Here is a 19,224-nt window from a genome sequence, read left to right on the forward strand (position 1 = left end):
TTCCTCTGTTAGCCAGCTTTCTAGGTATTGCACCTTGAAACAGAGTCCCTGGTGGCACACAGAAGGTCTGTGTGCAGGCGGGAGCTCTCCTGTTAGCTGAGCAGGCTGCACTGTAAGTCTCCCGTCGCCTGGTAATAGGAGGTAAGGCTTAAGGCTGTAGGTTTATACAGCATGTGCTGAGGAGTTGAGATTATAGGGTTTGAGCACTCTTCATTGCTGCTGCCATCACAAATGAAAAGAGCTTCAGAAGACACTACAGTCAAGAAAGGGGAATATTTGGAATCTAAGTTTCCAGTCCTTACTCTGACATAAACCAATTCTATGACCATGAGCAAGATCCCTTCCAGCTCTGAGGTGCTATATTTCTGGATTTCAGTACCCTTTAATGATCTGACTGTTGAAGCATTTTTATGACATACTTGATCTCTTTCCACATATAGGTTGATGAGACATAACATGAAATTTAGATGTGAGTGCTTTGAAATCACTGGACTCTTTGGGTGCTAAACCTCACGTGTTAGAAAGCCACATATCTGTAGCACAAGTCCAGCTTTTTGCTATTCTCTTAGCAGGGCATACTTTTTACAAGGAAGCTAGATGGTTTCTGTTATTCTCTGAATTTAGAGAGATAGGGCAGCCTACTAAAGAGGCAGTAGTTACCCCCAGAAATGGAATTTGCTGAAGAAAAATCTTCACATTCTCTCAGGAAAGGCTGGAAAGCTGAGGCTGGTGTAGAGAGCACTGAGTTAGTCATCAGGAACTTGGGAGCTGTCCCAGGCTCTGCCACTGACTTCAATATGTCCTTTCCAGAGCTCCCCACCCCCACCCCCAGTGTCCTGGATGGCAATTTACACCAGGGATGACAAAAGGCTTTCCACTACAGTGCCAGCTCAAGTCAGCTTTGTTCCTGTAATTAATTTTTTTTTAAAGTATTGGTTTGAAAACTTCACAGAAAGGCGAACCACTTGAGAACTGCCCTTTCTAAGGCTAAAGCTCTCCATAACTAAAATCTTTAGAGTAAATATTATTGAGGGGAAAATCAGTTGTTGTAACACCCCCACTGGAGATTTCACAATTTGGCAAATTATTTTGCTTGTGTGTATTCTCCCGTAAACATGTAATTGGTTAGTAAATCTATTAGCATAAAATCCAAGCCTTACAAGGTACATTTCCCCTTAAAGCAAAAGGAGAATCCGTGCTAGGCAGTTTAATTTAATGCTTCACTGCAAGGTTAATGGCTTTATTACAGATCACAGCTGAGCTTGTTTCTGCTTTTGGAGGTGGAAGATTTGGGTGCGGGCTGGAAAGATGGAGAGCATTTGTTATGTTGTTCTAGTTTAGTCTATGTGGTGGGACCAAATGAACAACAATGTCTTCTGCTTCACCTCAAAATGGATTGCTCAGATGTGATCATTTAAGGCTAAATGGGCAATTGACCGACTTTTTTTATGATGACATTGGTTAACGAAATCTAATAAGTTTCAGCTGTGCATTTTAACAGTAAGGCATATATGTGTTTACACTGTGTGTTCATCTCCCACAATTAGATTTCTTTCTGTCGCCACTTATTTGACCACTTTTACCCCATTTACCTTCCCTCTTCCCCTCCCCTCAGGTAACCATTAGTCTACTGTCCATGTCCATGAGTCTCTGTTTGTTGGTCCTGTTCATTTGTTGCTTTTAGGTTTATATCCCACATTTAAGTGATATCATGTGACTTTCAACTTTTTCTGTCTGGCTTATTTCACTTAGTATGATTATTTTAAGGTCCATCCATGTCGTCTCAAATGGCAGTATTTTCTTTCTTCTCATAGCTAAGTAATATTCCATTGTATATATGTACCACAGCTTCTTTATTCAGTCATCTATTATAGGACACTTCAGTTGCTTCCATATCCTGGCCTCTGTGAATAATGCTGCTATGACATTGGTGCCCAAATATCTTTTCGGATATGGGTTTTCAAGTCTTTGGGATAAATACCCAGTAGAGGGATTGCTGCATCATTTGGTAGATCAATTCTTAGTTTTTTGAGGAACCTCTATACTGTTTTCCATAGTAGCTGTACCAATTTGCAGTCCCACCAGCAGTGTATGAGGGTTCCTTTTTCTCCGCATCCTCTCCAGCATTTGTTATTACTTGTCCTGTTGATTATAGCTATTCTAACAGGTGTGAGATGGTATCTCATTGTGGTTTTGATTTGCATTTATTTCCCTAATCACTAGCAACCTTGAGAATCTTTTCATACATTTGTTGGCCATTTGTCCTCTAGGTAGAAGTGTCTGTTCATGACTGACTTTTAAAGAAAGAATTCAGATGGCTTTTTTTTTTTAAAAAAAGAGGATTTATAATGCTTATAAATTTCCAGTTTTATATAAGTTTTTACCTATAGGCAGTGAGATATTTTTCATTGTCTGGAATATGTTAACTTTCTTTAATTTCCAAAGTTATCAGAAACATAATAGTAATGTTTCATCCTCGACTAAGTTGAAATAGTATTAGATTTGTTTCTGTACAATTCTACACGTAAATCTCTCCAAAAAATTCTAGTTGAGTGTTCTCTGAAGTTGGGAGACTTGCATTCGTAGCACAGGAAATAATTTTAAATGGTGGATAGAGAAATATTTCTTTTTAACAGTTACATTTTTAGTTTACTGTTTAAAAAAACTTATAACTGTCACATCAAACCCATGATTTTATAAATATTGCTTAGGATAAGGACAATGTAAGCTTTTTAATGTGAAATACTGAGGAAGACTATCACAGATGGTGTGCAGATGTTTGGTTTTAAGGTAGCATGCAAATGGCTGGCTGCAGGTTAGGTAGTCCAGTTCTTGGAAATATGGTCTTTCAATAATTTAAATTAGACAAGTGAAAAAATGCAGAGAACCCAGCACTCTTCCAGAATTCTTCCCTTTTAACCTGAAAAAGGTTGCAGAGCTGGAACATCTCCAGGAAGTTCTTTGTAAAAAGACAGCCCATCCTTAAGGATACACACACGAGCAACAAAGGAAATAGGAAAATTACTGAGAGAGGAAAGCTGATTAGACCTCAGCCAAGAGAAGGCAAGCATATGAAGGGCAGATCACCTCACCGCACGAGTAGGAAAATCATTAACCTCAGTAGTGCCACTCTGGAGAACAGTCCTAAAGGACGCTGACCTACCAGACAGATCTCGGCTGTTTGCAACAGGATGTGGCTGGGGTATCTTCAGGGTTATTAAAAGTAACTGATAGCAATGTGTACCTTCAGAGCCTGGGAGATAGAGACCATGTCAGCTTGTAAGTCTCGTATGTCACCAGCCGGCTTCGGAGAAATAATAGATGACGTTAGTAAATCCAAAATGTCAAGTCTGCCCTTGATCTCCTGTCACTCTTCAGGGTTGCACCCCTGGGCTCCAGTTTTTACCTGATAGTCATCAGGGCCTACTTCCAGCAAACTAGAATCAGCCAGCAGAGAAGGGAGGATCAAAAGGGACAAATGGAGGTGGTTTATTACAAGCCATAGGTCCCAGATAACAGACGAGTGAAGAGAACTTTGGTGTGGAGGTCTCTGAATGGGTAGCCTGGGAAGAAGAAGAAATAAAACAGGGAGGCCAAGAGACTAGGCTCACAGACAGTCAAAGGGTTTGTTGAACTCTTGCCAGTACCTATGTGCGCTGCTCTCCCCTAAGTACCCACCAAGTTCTTGAACTCCAGCGACTTGAGTGCTTCAAAGCTTAAAGCTCGGCTCTGGGAAAGTTTCCACTCCCGAGTCCCTTTCTTTGTGCCTCCGAGGCTGTGCTTAGGGCCCTTTCTGTCCTTGCGCTCGAGCTTTAGCATGCAGTGAGCACAAGCAGGTAGATGCTCCGCCCAAAGGCATCTGTGGGTTATGGAAATGTCACTGAAAGCACAAGGAGGACAGAAGTCAGGCTCATTTCGCACATTAGATCGGGAGGACTTTGGAATTACTTAGTAACTTTCTTCTAACCCATTAGCACGCTTACTGAACTCGAATGGCTTTTATTAATTTAGGTAGTAATAAAAATAGTAAAAAGAAAAACTAATGCCATGTGGTAAAACGTCAGACTGAGACTTGAACAGAATGAAAATTGCCCTCCAACACCATGCCAAGAAACCAAGCGGGAAGGAGAAATCGTTAGTCCTTCTTTTTACAAGGTTTTCTTGCCCTCCAAACTCTGAATGTTTTAGATATTGAGGTTGCTCTTTCAATAGGATTCAGAGTCCCCACACAGACTCTTTACTGTCTGTATTTGGGGCCCTGGCCTTGGTGCTCAGAGCAGTCCCAGTTTCAGCTCGAAATGGGAGTCCCATGGTGTGAGGATGTAACTATGCAACCTGGTATTTGACCAGCCTGCCAAACCTAGCCCGCCTTCCTTGCCCGGACTGTCACAAGACCTCCAAGAGCCCAGGGCACTGCTTGGCTTTGTGATTTCTGTGGAACAAGGTGGCCTTCTGGCATCAAGCACTGCATTCACAGTAGAGAGAGAAGTTAAATCCAGGCCAGATGTCGCTAGCCAGCAGATGGGACTGGTGGGAGCCCTTAGCAGATGGTAGGTCCCCAACCCAGTTATTTCTTAGGCAGAGCCCCTGCCGGGATACGCAGACTAGAAGCAACACAGGTGGGGATGACTTCTCCCTTTGCCTGCCTTCCAAGCCTATGGTAGGGGGAACAATGCCCCTCTCCACAGCCTAATCTCCAGAACATGTGGATGTTCTATGCTACCTGGCCGTTGGGAATTGAGGGCCATTGTGAGTACATTAAGTAAAGGTAGTGAAAGTGTTTTTATAAAGTTTTAGCAAGATAAAATACTCTATTCTCAGTCCTGTGAATCATTCAGGGCTATCTGGGCTATATGCCCTGCAACTCTCTTTTCTTTATATTTAATTAATTAACAAATAAGTAAGCTTTCTTCTTTCCATAACAGCTTAGAGTAACTATGTATAATAAAAGAACAATTGTCAATTAAAGGAAAGCATAAAAGACCAGGGGGAAATGTAAATTAGAATATAACATGTTTAAAAGGAAAGAAATTGAGAATATAGATACATTAACCATAAGGTGCTACATGGCAGCATATGTGAGTGTAATTCAGCATTTAGCTTCTTACCTGCCCAAGTGAAAATTGAACTTTGCCTTGCTTTCCCTGCTCCCTTCCTGATTTCTCCCATACTATTTTGTCTTCACTTTTCCTTGCTTGTGTCAGTCAGTTGATCTCCCTTTCTCTCCCTTCCTTCCCACCTCTCTCTCACTCCCAGCCCTTCCCCTCTCTTCCTCTCTCATTCTCTTTGCCTTCTCCTTCTGATTGCCTTAAAGCTGCCTGTTCTGCCCACTCATGCCCTTGAACATTTTCTTAATCCTGAATTCAAGGGTTGTACTCATTTTCTTTGGACAAGAAAATGCTTCTAGCACAGTACCCGACATCAGTGATCTTCATTCTGTTTGCTTCCCATCCCTTTCCCCTTTCTTCTCCTGCTGGTGTATAGCAAGGGGAAACAAAGTAGGCGAGAGAAACAAAGTAGGTGAGAGTAAACGTCACTTTTCATGTTAAAGATCATAAAAGGAGCCTTAGAGGCAAATCTCTATTTCCGTGATAACAGGGTAATAATTACTGCATTGGCCTTTCCCAAGGGCCTCTTTTCTGCTGGAACCACTGGCTTCCTTTTTAAGTTAGAGCTGCTTCCTGTGGAATGGGTGGGCAGGGGCCACCTGTGCTGAACAGAGGGGTGGTGCTGACAGGAAGCAAACCATCTGCACCTTAAGCCTCAAAGGAATTCTCCCAGGGGGTTGTAAAGAGAAGAGAAAGAATAGTCTGTAGAGTATCATTTCTTGTGCATGCAGTGTTTTCACTTAAAAAATAAAAGGCAGTATAGTGGTCCCATGAGAATCTTCTACTCCTTAATGTTGCCCAACTTCATAACTGTTCCAGGTTACGCTCTAGTAGGAGCACAGCTGAATGTGTGTTTTTGTCAGGGGGCAAGGCGCATGATCACGCCCTTAAAGTCCATTTTCAAAAGTGGTGCCTTTTCAATCATTGTTTCAAGGTTGTTTATAGACTTGATAGTTGTTCAAAGTATAGACAAGAAGACATCTAGCAATATGAAAGCAATAACGAGAGGTCAAAGAGAAAAGTCGAAATGGGAAACCTTTTTTGTGTATGTGCTTTTCCCCAGCGGCAAAGCACAACCCCCCAACTCCAAGTCAGAATCTGACTACACCTGTGCTGTGCAATAGACAATAACGTGTTTTAATCCAGGTACCTGGGCAAGTCTTTACATCAGTCAGGATAGGCCAGGTTGTGCTGTGTAACAAACAGCCCCCCGCCCCCACAAAACCCACCCTATCTGTCCATTGCAGGTCAGTGGGAAGCTATATTGTACATCATTTTCACTCTATGACCCAGGGTGCCAGAGGGACTACTGTTTAATGCATTGACAGTCCACATGGCAAAGAGAGTGTGGTGAGCCACATACTGTCTTTTAAAGCTTCTGCCAGAAATGGTCCATGTAACTTCCACTCACTTGTCTCTGGCCAAAGGAAGTCACATGGCTTAAATTCAAAAATGAAGAGAAGTACAATTCTACCATATGCCTGTGAGAGCAGAAAATATATAAATTGCATTAGTGACTGACATTGTTTTATTACATACAATTGACAGCCTTAGCGTAATACCACCACCCCCATTATTTAGCCAACTATGTGTCATGCAATTTATCACATATTTACTATATACCTCTCAGATGTCAGGCGCTGTGCCACCCACTCTGACTGATGACCTCTAGTAGCTCCTCCAAATGGGAGTGAGTGAGTAGATGGATGAGGAACATGATGACTGAATTTTAACCAATGCCAGTGGTAGTTGTATTTCAACAAAGCATTGTGTTTGATATGTGACAGCTTATAGAAAAATGCTGGTATTTACTGAGCACCTACTATGCACAGGCCCTGGGGATCCAAAGATAGTAGGACATAATCTCTGCTCTCAAGAAGCTGACAATCAAACAGAAGGAGAGAAGCCTAAATAAGCCATTAAAGCCATTGAGGTGCCAAGTGCCGTAGAGACTTTAACTGGATGCCATGGGGCCGGAAGGACCAGGAGTATCCCTGGAGACTATCACTCTACATTAAGAACTTATCATAATAAAATGCAGGAGATTTGTTTTCCTGTTGGTGATGACTTGAACAATCCTTTAGAAACATTACCCAGGTGTCCAAACAGGCCTGCTTATCTCCTCATCCGTTTGGGATTTTCTTTTTGTTTCCTTTAATATCCGTTGTCACTTTCGAAGAGCAGCCTAGCCCCGAATTCTGTTACTGAAATATAAGAGCTTATTGAAACAAGCTCCGTGTATAAGGTGGCCCTTCCACTGGCCTGTGTAGAAGTAGCCCTGTTTACAGTGTAACCTTTAAATTGATCATGCCGGACAGCTATGCCAGCCCAGAGTTTCTATTCAAGGTTACCTTGCCTGTAAGTGTATTTTTCCAAGGCTGCCTCTCCCAAGCCAGTTCAAAGAGAAGCTTACAGTGCAAGGCTGGGTGAAAGAGACCTTAAGAATCATCAGTTGCAGCCTTCTCCCTTCCCAATAGGAAACTGAGGCCCAAGGAGATTATTAGTGGCCCAGTGCCCACTTGCTGTCCTCCAGGGAACAAGGTCACTGCAGTATGAGTTTGGAAAGCATGAACTCTAAAGTAATTCTGATGTAAGCACACATTATCTCTTTGATGATGATTGTGAAATGCAACCCATGCAATAAGGGAAGAAGTATACTGAGAACCAAGAGACCTTGTCCTCGATCTGGCTCTGCCGCTGTCGAACATCTTGGGCAGTTTGCCCCCCGCCACTCCCGTTTCTTCATCTGTGTGGTCAGACTGGCTGATCCTAAAGTCCCCGAGCTCCTGCGAGTCTTCTTGTTTGTCACCTGAGAGTAGAGTTAACAGAATGGCTGTTGAGTGTCGCTCATCCATGCAGGGCAGGGACCCCATGAATTTTTTATCTCTAGTGGTCATGGTGACAGGTGTCGTGGTGTGATGGTTCTGTTAGGAGTGAGGTTTTCACCCAAGGCCTCTGGTGTGTGCCGACCCAGCAGGCTGAGGGGTTCCTCTTCTGCACGTGGCAGACCTCTTCCAGAGGGGAGACAACCTTGAGGCGCCCATCCTCACTGGACCTCAGAGCTAAGCCTTCCCTACCCCCAGATGCACTTAGAGAGTGAGAAAAGAAAGTATCTATTGTTGCTGGTGGCAAGTACCACAAATGCCCAGGGTTGAGGGACCAGAATGAAATATTTCAAAGGGGGAGTTCGGGGCAGACAAAGCTGTGGATGAGAGTGGCGGAGTCATGGACCTTCTGATACTTCGGAGGAAGTCTGCTATCATACATTGCAGGGGATTTTACTCTTGTCTTGGAGCCTCCCCCACATTATGAGTTGAAGCTCATGGAATTGTAGTCTTATTTTCATTGATATAAAATTCCAAGTGACTGATAAGCAGTGAATTCTCTTTATTTGGGTGGGTGTTTGACTCAGGATTTAATTAGACTTGGGTGTGCATCGGTCCCTAAATCAGCAGTGCTGTTCAGAGGCAGGCGGTCAGCCTTGGGAACAGGCAGTGTTGAGCGGGTGGAGGGACTTCCCTTCACTGTGCTTTTTCATGCAGTTGGCAGGCTTTGCAGAGTGGAGGGCAGAACAGCACTTTCAGTTTTGCCTATAAGGGAACACACTCTGAAAGGCGACATTCTTTCCCCAAAGTCACAGTATTAAAAGGGGCAAAGTTAGGATTTGAACTCATATCTCTCTGGACACAAAAACCAGAAGTTGAACCTCACTCAGAGCTACGAGTCGTCAGTGAGCATCTCCTTAGTGCCTTGCACCAATGGAGGCACTTGCGAGGTGACAGCACCTGAACTGCTGACCTTTAAGACAATTCGCTTCCCAGGTTTCATTTTCTCCCATTGGAGGCTCAGTGAAAGGAAAGCCCAGAGGGCAGCTCAGGCTCTGGCCAGGCTCTGCTGTTGCTGAGGGACCTCTGTCCCTTCCTTAGGAGAATATGAAGGATGCTTGAAGCTCCGGGTGTCATATTTTTCTCTTAAGAACATTTAACTACTCCAGTGCCAGAACCTCCAGCAAAGTCTTCAGAGTTGCCTTTGTCATATCGATCACACCTGGTGGCCTTTCGGGTCCACCTTCAGCAGTCTTCTCCCCGGAGTGGCCTCTGCTGTAGCCCCCTGTGGCTTTTCTGTGTCTCAGTGCTACAGGAGAAGAGGCCGGCTTTGTCTGCTCCAGCCACAGCCCCTTTGTTTCCCCTCGTCCACGGCGCACTTTGATTTATCTCCTTCATTAATCTGTGGTGCTCAGCACTGTAAAATTGCCTGAAATGAGATCTGAAGTGAGACTCTGACATTTTGAGGGATGTTGCAAGATTGTGTGGAGGAGATTAAATGGGGAGTGAGGGAAATGAGATGGTTGCATGGCTCAAGGATTTCTATCACCGTCTCTCCCTGCAGTTTACCCTGAGATTTGAACAGAGGGACTCACAACCCTGCAGTTTCCCCAGTGACAAAATGGGTTTAAAAAACATCCTCCCTGGCTGCTGCTTTGGGCTGTCTGGACATGGATTGTGGGAAAAGAAAAAAAAAGGAAGAGATGCAGCAGAACCACAGGGCGTTTGATTTGGGCTAGGAGTCTGTCCAGTCGCCTTTTACAGGGTGCCCAGGTGAGCTCTAGGAGGCGAGTGCAAGAGCCACTCTGGGTGCCCTCCAGTCAGCCGGAAGCTGGCCTCGCAGCCTGAGTACTATGTGGGTAGATCTCCAGGTACCCTCTGCTTTGTGCTATACAGTTCCTGTGGGGACAAGAGATCCATGTTTCAGTTGTCAGTGTGGGAGCAATTCATGAGAGCTCTGGGTACACAGCAGAGATGTGGACCCTGCACACCTCCCTAGGACTCGGTAGTTTACAGTCTAGGGTCCTAGGCTCTTCTCTGAGTCTCATTATCAGCAGCAACTCTCATTTATCTAGCACCTCCTGTGTTCCACGTATTCTCCTAGATGCTTTGCATATTCACTTTAACCTCCCAGAGAACCCAGAAAGACAAGAGTCCCTGATCAGTGAGTAAGTGACTTGCTGGGGACTCACAGACAGTGAGTGCAGAGCTCTAGTTTCAACCCAGGTCTGTCTGACTCCAAAGCCAATTTCTTTCCAGGATACCGTGCCACCTGTCTTTTAAAAGGGAGGGTGACCCAGTGATGATTAGTCCACGGATCTAGCCCTCTCTTGGAATAATCAGGAATAACCTCCTGGTTTCCCTTCCCTGAGTAACCACTAACTCATACTCCAGGACTGGCTTCAGTCCTGTTTCCCTGGCAAACCTCCTGCCCTACCCCCTCCACCCCTAACCCCAGACAGGGTCCTGTAGGGACCTCTCATCCATCCAGGGTCTCCTTGTTACCTGTGCTTTGCTCTCTCATAGCACTTAACACGCCTTTGCAATTGTCTGCTCCTAGGTGTGGTCTCCCTGGCTAAACTAAGAGGGGGGAACCAGAACAATGTCTTACTCTCCTCAGCATTCCCAGGCTTGCGTGGGGCCTGACGTACACAGTGGTAGATGTTCGCTATTTATTTACTTACTTACTTATTTAGTCAGTCAGTCCATCAGTATTATCCTAAGAATGATTAATAAGACTTACTGAACATTTAGGCTTCCTCTCCATTTCCATCCAGTCCATTGGCAAGTCTTGAGCATAATCCTTTCATACGATCTCTCAAATCTCTCTGCTTCTGCTGTCCCACCTGCCGTCACATGGGTCCAGGCTGCCATCGTCTCTCTTTGAGCTCCCGCAGTGGCCTCCTGACTGCTCTGTCTCCTCCGTGGCCTTCATTCTCTACCCAACAGCCATCGTGATCTTCTTAACCCACACCTGAGATCCCCTCTGCCCCCAGACTAAAGCTTCACCTCAGTGGATTTCTACTGTGCATGGCATAAAACCGAGACGCCTTAGCATGGCCTCCAAGGTAGGCCATCTCATCCCAATCCCCTGCCCATCTCATCCCACTTTCCCCTCCCCCACTCATGCTTTCCTTCAGTCCCTTGAATTTGTCAAACCCGTGTTCCTTCGGAACCTTTGCAGATACTATTCCCTGTGCCCAGAATGTGCTTCCCACCCTACCCCTTTCTCTTTACAAGGCTGACTCATTCTGGTCCTTCAGGTCTCACCTCAAACATCACCCACCTTCAGAGATGCCCACCCTGACCACTCCAACAAAGTTCTCACCCGTTAGTATCTTTCACAGCAGTTTTTCTCTGTATTCCATGTCCCTTATTTGCGTTTCTGTTCATTTTAATATAGTTTTCATTATGTCTCCCCACTAGAATACAAGTATCGGTAAAATAAAATTTAAAAAAATACTAGGTCATTTCTGTTTGCAGGTGAATCTCCTTCCTAGCACAGTGCCTGGCTCAGGGGGTCTTCATACTATGAAGTATGAAGTATGCGTGAATGACTGGCTCTGTGAAGCAGGAACCAACCAAGCAGAACAGAGCACTGACCAATCAGAATGGGGCATCGGTGGCCGTAAACAACTCTTACAGCTGACGCAGATCAACCCTGGTGCTGTGGTTTACTGCGAACCATCCCACGCAGTCCTCATCCAGTCCTCAAAATAAGTTAACTCTTGCCCCAACCTGCCTTCAAAAAATGGGTTTGTTGATGTCCAGGAGCTTCTTCTGTGGGACACTGAATGGTTTGACCCAGCCCACTCCCTCTTTTGGAAAAATGATTTCAAACCCTATGACTCCCTGACAGGTGCAGACTCCAGCTTTGCTGCTTCCCAGTGATGTGACAGACATCAGTCAACCTACCCATCCTGAGCCCCGTTTCCTCATCTGTAAAATAATACTGAGCCCATGGCATGGAGCTGCTGTGAAGAGCAAATGAGAGCAGTGCAGGACGGCGTTGGCACAGCGCCTGGGCCCGGTGAACACCCTTAGTCAGTGGCAGCAAGTTTTAGCTAGTAAGGGATTAAAATGCTGATTGCAGGTGAGGAAAGGGAGGCACGAAGAGGTTAAAGTGCCTAGACTGGGAGCCAGGATGTAAGTGAGGGTCCCTTCAGCCCCAGGTCCAGTGCTGTGGCCAGTCCTGCACCACCTCCCGGCCACGACATACCCTTCTCTCTGGGATTCCGCTTTGGTGGGAGCTGTCACTCAGCTCTGTACCTCTGCTTCTCTGGTCCTTAGGGGACTCTGGTGGGAGAAAAAAACAGAAGATGTTTAAGGCCTGAAACCACGATGGGTAACTGGCAAAAAGCTGAAGTAGTCAACACACTGCACATCCTGGCAGGAGGTCCCACTCTTTGGAATCAGCCAACTAACCATCATATAACAACCTCAGAGGTGCAAACTTGTTAAAATCCACAGCAAAGGTCTTGAAAAAGGAACTTGAAAGGGTTTATGACCCTGTGGATTTGAACGTCCCTCTGAGCCCGGCTATAATTTCAGCTTCGCTTTTGCAAGTAAAGATCAGAGCCATAATTTGAGGGGGGCCTCAGAACGTGCACTGATTATATTTTAGGACTCAAACTGTGGGATGAAGCTGCTGGGGGCAGGGCCTGGGGTACCGACCAGGCAGGGGTATGGAAGGGCAGGGAGAGGGTACTAACGCAGGGAGTCTAGCTGAGGCAATTAAATGTCCTTGCTTCTCACTTTAAACAAAGGCCCCAGAGGAGGTAGTCTGGGGGGAGCAGGGGGCTGTGCTCTTAATGATCTTGAATAAAGGGATAGAGAGCAAAGCCAGCAAGCTAATGTGGGCCCTATCCTTGAATATCCCTGCAAGAAGTCCGCAGGGGAGCACCTCTGTCCACAAGCAGCACTTGTCATGGTAATGCCTCAGCCACGCTGGTGCCACCAAGGTCAGCTCCCAGATTTCAAATTTGAGCTTCACTGGAGCTAGAGAGCTGATACTCTTTCTCTCTGTCCTTCATCCATCTACTTCATGGCACAATTTTGGTGCTGCCGTTTTCTGGCACAGTCCCTCAGCTCTCACTGCCACTGTCCTGTCACTCCACACATCATCCCCAGCACAGCCACAGTGATCCTCCCAAATGCAGATCTGTCCTTGAGCATCATGTGCCTGGGAATCCTTTGCGCCGCGTCACAAGATAGGATAAAGAGCTAACTTCGGAAGGGGCCCACGCAGCCCTGGCCCCTGTTGCCAGGCCAGCCTCGCCTTCCACTTCATAAGCCATAGCACCTAACACTTTGTGGTTTCAAGCACATGCCGCAGTGTCTTAGCCCACTTGCCTTTGCCCATGGAACGCTTTGCCACTTCTGACCTTGCTTTGCCAGGCTAACACATACACTTCTTTCAGCATTCAGCCCCAGTGTCACCTTGCTAGGCATCTCAGACATTCCAAGTCTCTTTCCTTGGAGCTCCCAAAGGACCTTGTGCATTATTTTAACTTCTAACAAAATCTTGACTCTTTTCTATTTTCTCTATGCTAACTTCGAAAGCAAGGATTATCTTATTTATCAATGGGTTTCCAGGACCTAATAATACAGTGTTTGGCACATAGTAGGTATTCAGTCAACCAAAGCCCTCTCCATTACCTCAAAGACCAGGACGTGAGCAACTGAGGGAAAGGGCAGTGTGGACTGGGGACTGTCAGCGCCTTCCGGTTCAGAGGTCAGAACTAGAGCACCATAGCACAGGGCAGACTGAGAAGGATTCCTGGAGGAGGGGACTTTTCCACAGACCTTGGAAAACAAGTGGGATTTAAGTGTCGAGGCGGAGAAAGAGCGGTCCAGGTTTGGCAGGGAGGAAAATGAGATGGAGGGAGAGAAGAAAGCCTGGGGGTTTCGTTCTCTGGGGAAGGAAGTCATCAATGGTGTGTTTTTCCAGCCTGATGGGTGCTTCACTCTGATACTTAACACCTCACTTCGAGTAGCCCTTTCACACTGTGGCCTTCAGAAGTCACCTCCCCCAGCTCCAGGCTGCATCAGGGGCCAGCCCAGTGTCCTTGGAGAGAAGCCTTCTGAAAACAGACCCTGCTAGACTGAGGCAAATAGCTGACTTATTTGTAGATGCCCTCGGGCTCATGGTATTAGAACTGGCCACCTCCTAATGATTAAACACTATGCAAACACCCAGTGACCAGGGTGTCCCCCCATAAATGGGCTGTAAACCAGAGGAGGCAGCAGCCGAACCACCAACTAGGAGGAAGCGAGCTGGGGAAATGCTTTCTGCCCTAAGCAACAAGCCTCCCGGCAGGCGCCCACAGAGCAGACCCAGACGTTTACCCCAACCAGGAGGGAGGGGAGAGATGGGGTTCTGAGATCGCTTGGAGTGGAAAATAACAAAGACCTCTCTTCCCTCCCCTGCGCTCGAAATACGCTGTACTGTGCATGAGTGTGCCTCACAGCCTGGTGAGTTCAGTATTACAGATGGGGAAATACAGCTGGTAATTGATGGGCTGGATTCAAATGAGATCTCGATGGTGTTCCATTTCATTTGTGTACCCATCTATGAGGGGAGAACTGTCACCACCACCCTCAAGTCGGATGATGCAAATGACACAGAGAGGCTGGGTGGTTAGTCTAGAGTCGCACAGCAGGTAAAACTAGAACCTGGGTTCTTTGAATATCCAGCTCGAGCCCTCTTCATTATCTCAAATAACTTTACTCTTCCCTGAGCCAGTCCCTGAGCCAAGGGACTCAAAGGACCAGGTGTAGGACATTGCCTCTCCTGTTCTATGTGAACTCACTTCCCTCCATCTCTAAGTTAGCTCTACTTGAGTCGGCAGATAAAAGAATCACACTTGCTTCTGCCTGTTGCCTTTTAAGAAGGAGGTAGCCAGGCCCTACTGGTGGGAAAGGTGAGGGGCTCACACCCGCCTACCGGCACATATTCTGCCCAGTAGTGGTATGGAAGAGCCAGACCTGGGCTATGGGTATGAAGCAGACCCTCACTTGCCTCTGAGAGCCAGGGATGAGAACAAAGCCCTCACTTGTCACCAGCCATCTTGAATTATTAGGATCTACTGCTTCCATTCTTAATGAGAAAAACCACTTTCCAAGAATTGCATTTGGGCTTTCCAGCTTCTGGTTGTGTCATGGTGTTAATAATAATAATACCTAGTGACTAACAGAGAGCATGGGGAGCTCATGTCAAGTCAGGACCATTTGAAAAGAAGACACCTAGAATTAGGTGTCTATCCAGTCATAGTGAGTCGCCAGCATCCTTGCTGGCAAACTCTGGAAACCTGAAAAATTAGTTCTCAAACAACAGGGCTCTTTGAACTCCAGGAGACACCTCCAGGCCGATCAGAGGCTCACCTGGGATTCCCAGCAGCAGTTGTTACAACATTAGTCCTACATTGCCCTCCACAGCACCTCAGAAGGCTTAATTTGTTCCTTCTGTATGTTGAAAGGTAAGCCTGCCAGGCTAAAATGTTCTTAAGAAGAAGCTTGAGTTTCAGGATCCATGTTTCCAATGTAAGCTTTGTGCGTCAATTTCCCTTTCTGTGAAATGGTCACATAAAGAAAGTCCTGGTCTTTGTTCTCCCGTGGAGCTCACTGCACCTCTAGGAGCCTGACAGCATTGTAAAATGCAGGGCTCTGGCTGGAGCAGCAGGGCCCTCCCTGCTGCCACTGAGGAAATGACCACCGGCGCTAATGGAACATAAAGCAGTGGAGTTGAATGCTGCAGTGGTTTTGATGTTCTGATCAGATTACAGTTAATTCTTTCAGAACCTCCTTCCATGAGCAGCTCAGCCTTGCTATTCTCATAAATTCCCTCTCCCTGCCACTGCCTTAATGTAACTTAAGGTGGTGCTGAAAGAAGATAGCATCTAAATCCGCTGGGTTGCTTTTCAAATTACAAGCATTAGCCCCCGTCCTGGCCCGTACTGGCCACGGACGGCTCTTGTTCCAGATGCCACCAGATGGGCTTTAGGGACTTGGCATTTCTCATCTGCCTTTCTTTTTCTCTCATGCTTCTTTCGATGCAAGGTCTTGGACTTCAGGCAGTGCAATGCAGTGGTTAAGAGCAGAAGCTCTGGAATAGGCTCTTACCTAAATAATATGACTGGCTAGCCAAATTGTAGCTCTGCACTTAGTAACCAAATGGCTTAGAGTAAGTTAATGCAGATAATGGAGTTGGTGTGGGACCAACGTATAATAACCCCAAGAAATGATAGCTATTATTCTGAAGGAAGATTCCACTCCAAGGCAGGGCAGGAACGGAAGTGCCCCACGATTCATTCTCACTAGTCTCAAAGCCCTCTGACAATATAGACCCTCTCTGTCTGTCTTAACACTTTAATAGCCAGGGCCTGGGAAGCACCCGTTTTATATACTAGAAGTTTGTGAATTATTCCAATCCCATGTGGTTCGCTTATTTTCAATCATTCTTTAAAAATAGAACAAGGGGGAAACATTCCCAGCTGGAATGAAAGGTTTTCAATAAGGAGAGTTGCACAGAGAAAGGACACTGACATTTCTGAGCACTTCTTATGTGCCTGGCAGTGGGCTTAACGCCCCCAAAGATTTCGCCTCAATTCTTCCTGCCGAACTCCTTTCTGCAGAAGTCGAAGTTGGTGTGACCTATACTTTGCATGTCAGGAAACTAAAATGAAGCTCAAGAAGTGAATTTGCCTGAGGTTAGGCAGCTGAAGAAGCTGGGACAATAATATTAGCAGCAACAGCAGCAACTAACATTTGTGTAGTACTTACTGTGAGCCAGTCACTTTACTGAAATGTACTTCTTCAGTCCTCACGACAAATGACAACCCGACGAGGGCACTGAGGTACAAAGAATTCAAATAATTTACACATAGTTAGAGGTGGAGCTGAGACTGTGATCCTGATTTCAAAGATCATTTATTTTTCGTCTCCCAGAAAGCAGTAGTAAGGACTTTGTAGGAATGAGCTATCTAAAACAGAAGAATTAGGTTATTAAGTAAAATGGTGGCAACATCCTCTCCTAGAAACCTTTAAAATGGGACTCAGATACCCAGGATATGTGGAATGGACTTTTCCTGGAGGTGTAGGGCAAGAATGAGAACACCTGTGAGCCCCTTGGGGCCTAGCCTTATCTCTCCACATTGATTGGGTTGGCAGTATTATTTTCACTGAAGACACTGATCTGCCCTTCTCTGGGGTGAAATGACAGGTAAGAAAAGGCTCTCAAAGTCTAAATTTAGCCGGCAGAGTATATTCACAGTCACTAGGAGAAGATAGATTTGACAGGTTGGCTAGAGGACAAAAGCCAGCCCTTGAGGAAATCAGTTTTCCTTTGAAAGGTAGGTCAGATTTGGCATTTATCTATATTGAGCCTGACATGTGAGCCCGCTGATCGGTGGCTGCAGCGGGGGCCTGGGATCGGTGGCTCCCAGGACACGTAACCGCTCCCAGGTGGGGTTCTGCTGTGACTGTCTTCTAAGGTCAGCCAGGGTTAGAGTAACTGTCTGCTACACCCGGCCCCACACCTTAGACACTTTCTTTTACAGTGCTACTGAGGATTTATCAACATATTTTATAGCCACAAATGGGAAAAGAACATCATTATGTTTTACCCTTGGTGCTAGTCCTGTGAGACTGGTCAGTGCAGGGCCTCTGTTTCGTGGAGACAAGGGAGCAGAACCCAGAAGTGTCAGAACTCACAGCCTGTGTGTTTTAAGGTTAAATCAGTCTACTTTTCCATTGCTAGGCCTCCTTATTTAACTGTGTATTGAAATTTTCAATTTTCTCTCATACTGAATTTTTACTTTCACTAAAATGTCTCTGTGTCCTTCTTTCTTCCTATATATGTGTCTTCTATTTCTCTCATCTTTATTGTCCTCTCCTCTCAGCTACTTCTTGAGGTCCAAAAACTTCCAGAGCTGTCTCTGCCACCTGACAGCCATTAGAGATTTCAGGGACGGGAATAAGAGCATGCTGGCAATCAGCACCTTCAGCCTGACCCTTAGCACTCTGCTCAGGCCAAGATAGAGGCTCAGATGCAAATCATTCACACCATGGCAGTGTCCACACAACAGACCCTGGAAAAGAAATTACCCAGGGTGGGAGATGACTAAATTTAGACTCGTGTGTTTCTTTTTCTGCTGCTTGTGTCTTTGATCCACTTGGCAGTTGAAAATTGAAGTTCCTCAGATCTTTTTCCCCCCTGGTTATTTTGCTAGATAAACCGTTTGCATGGAATGGTGCGTGTGCCTGCACATGCTTCATTTCCCTGGCATCTAATAAATGTTTTGAAATAGGGTAACGCTGGAAGCACTTTTCATTACCTTAAAGTGCTTTGCGTAGATAGAATGCTTTCTTTTCCTCGACTGCTCTGATGTTACTGCATTTATTTATAATGGATAAGACCGTTCCAACTAGCTTCCCTTCTCATCGCTTTCATCCTATTCGACCATCTTTTCCATTCTTTTCTACAGTGTTTGCTGGCCAATGAGACTTCATGCCCCTGCGTGGTCACACAGGTGTCTGTGAGACCTTCCGACTTTAGGGTGGGGAATTGGAATCCCTGGTCTGTAATGGAGAAGAGTTGGGAGTAAAGCAAAAGCATGGGTTGAGATTCGTTTGCTGGCCAATGAGACTTCATACCCCTGCGTGGTCACACAGGTGTCTGTGGGACCTTCCGACTTTAGGGTGGGAAATTGGAATCCCTGGTCTATAATGGAGAGAGTTGGGAGTAAAGCAAAAGCATGGGTTGAGATTGGAGATCTGAGGTCTCCTCTTGGCTCTGTCAGCAAACTCTGTGACCTCATGCAAGATAATTCCTCTCCACGTGAGCTCACTCATAAAATAAGGGAATTAGGCCAAGTGGTCCCTAATTTTTTTTTTCAGATCTGAACTTCTAAGGTACCTCAGTTTACCAGATTGCCAATCCTCTATAAGATTTGGGATTCGATGCTCGAAAATGAACTGCATAGATGTAGGCGCTTGCTGAACTCAATGGTGTTTGAACAGAGTATCTAGAACCTGCCACTGATGAGCAGCGAGATGAGCTGCAAGATAGTGGTGTGACTCGGAGCTTTCCATGGGGTGTACGTAATTTTTGAAATGCTGAGTTTGTCGAAGGAATTAGATAAAATGCAAGCAATAGGGGGAGAGCTGGGAAACAGAGTTGGGAGTAATTTTCCTTTGGTATATGTGCATCCCTGCTTCCATAGCTTTTCCAGAAGCAATGAATGTGTCTGAGCTCCCTGATCCCCCTCAGAATCAAGTTCAAACTCTGTTAT

The 19,224-nt window shown here is 45.8% G+C and overlaps 1 protein-coding gene across 7 annotated transcripts in view; it reads left to right on the forward strand.

The window, feature by feature from the left end:
* The window catches only part of NAV2 (neuron navigator 2), a 369,408-nt gene that overhangs the window by 255,594 nt on the left and 94,590 nt on the right, over window positions 1–19,224 (forward strand). The window lies entirely within an intron of this gene.

Source organism: Pteropus alecto, unplaced genomic scaffold (assembly GCF_000325575.1).
Source record: "Pteropus alecto unplaced genomic scaffold, ASM32557v1 scaffold71, whole genome shotgun sequence".
NCBI classification, from domain to species: domain Eukaryota; kingdom Metazoa; phylum Chordata; class Mammalia; order Chiroptera; family Pteropodidae; genus Pteropus; species Pteropus alecto.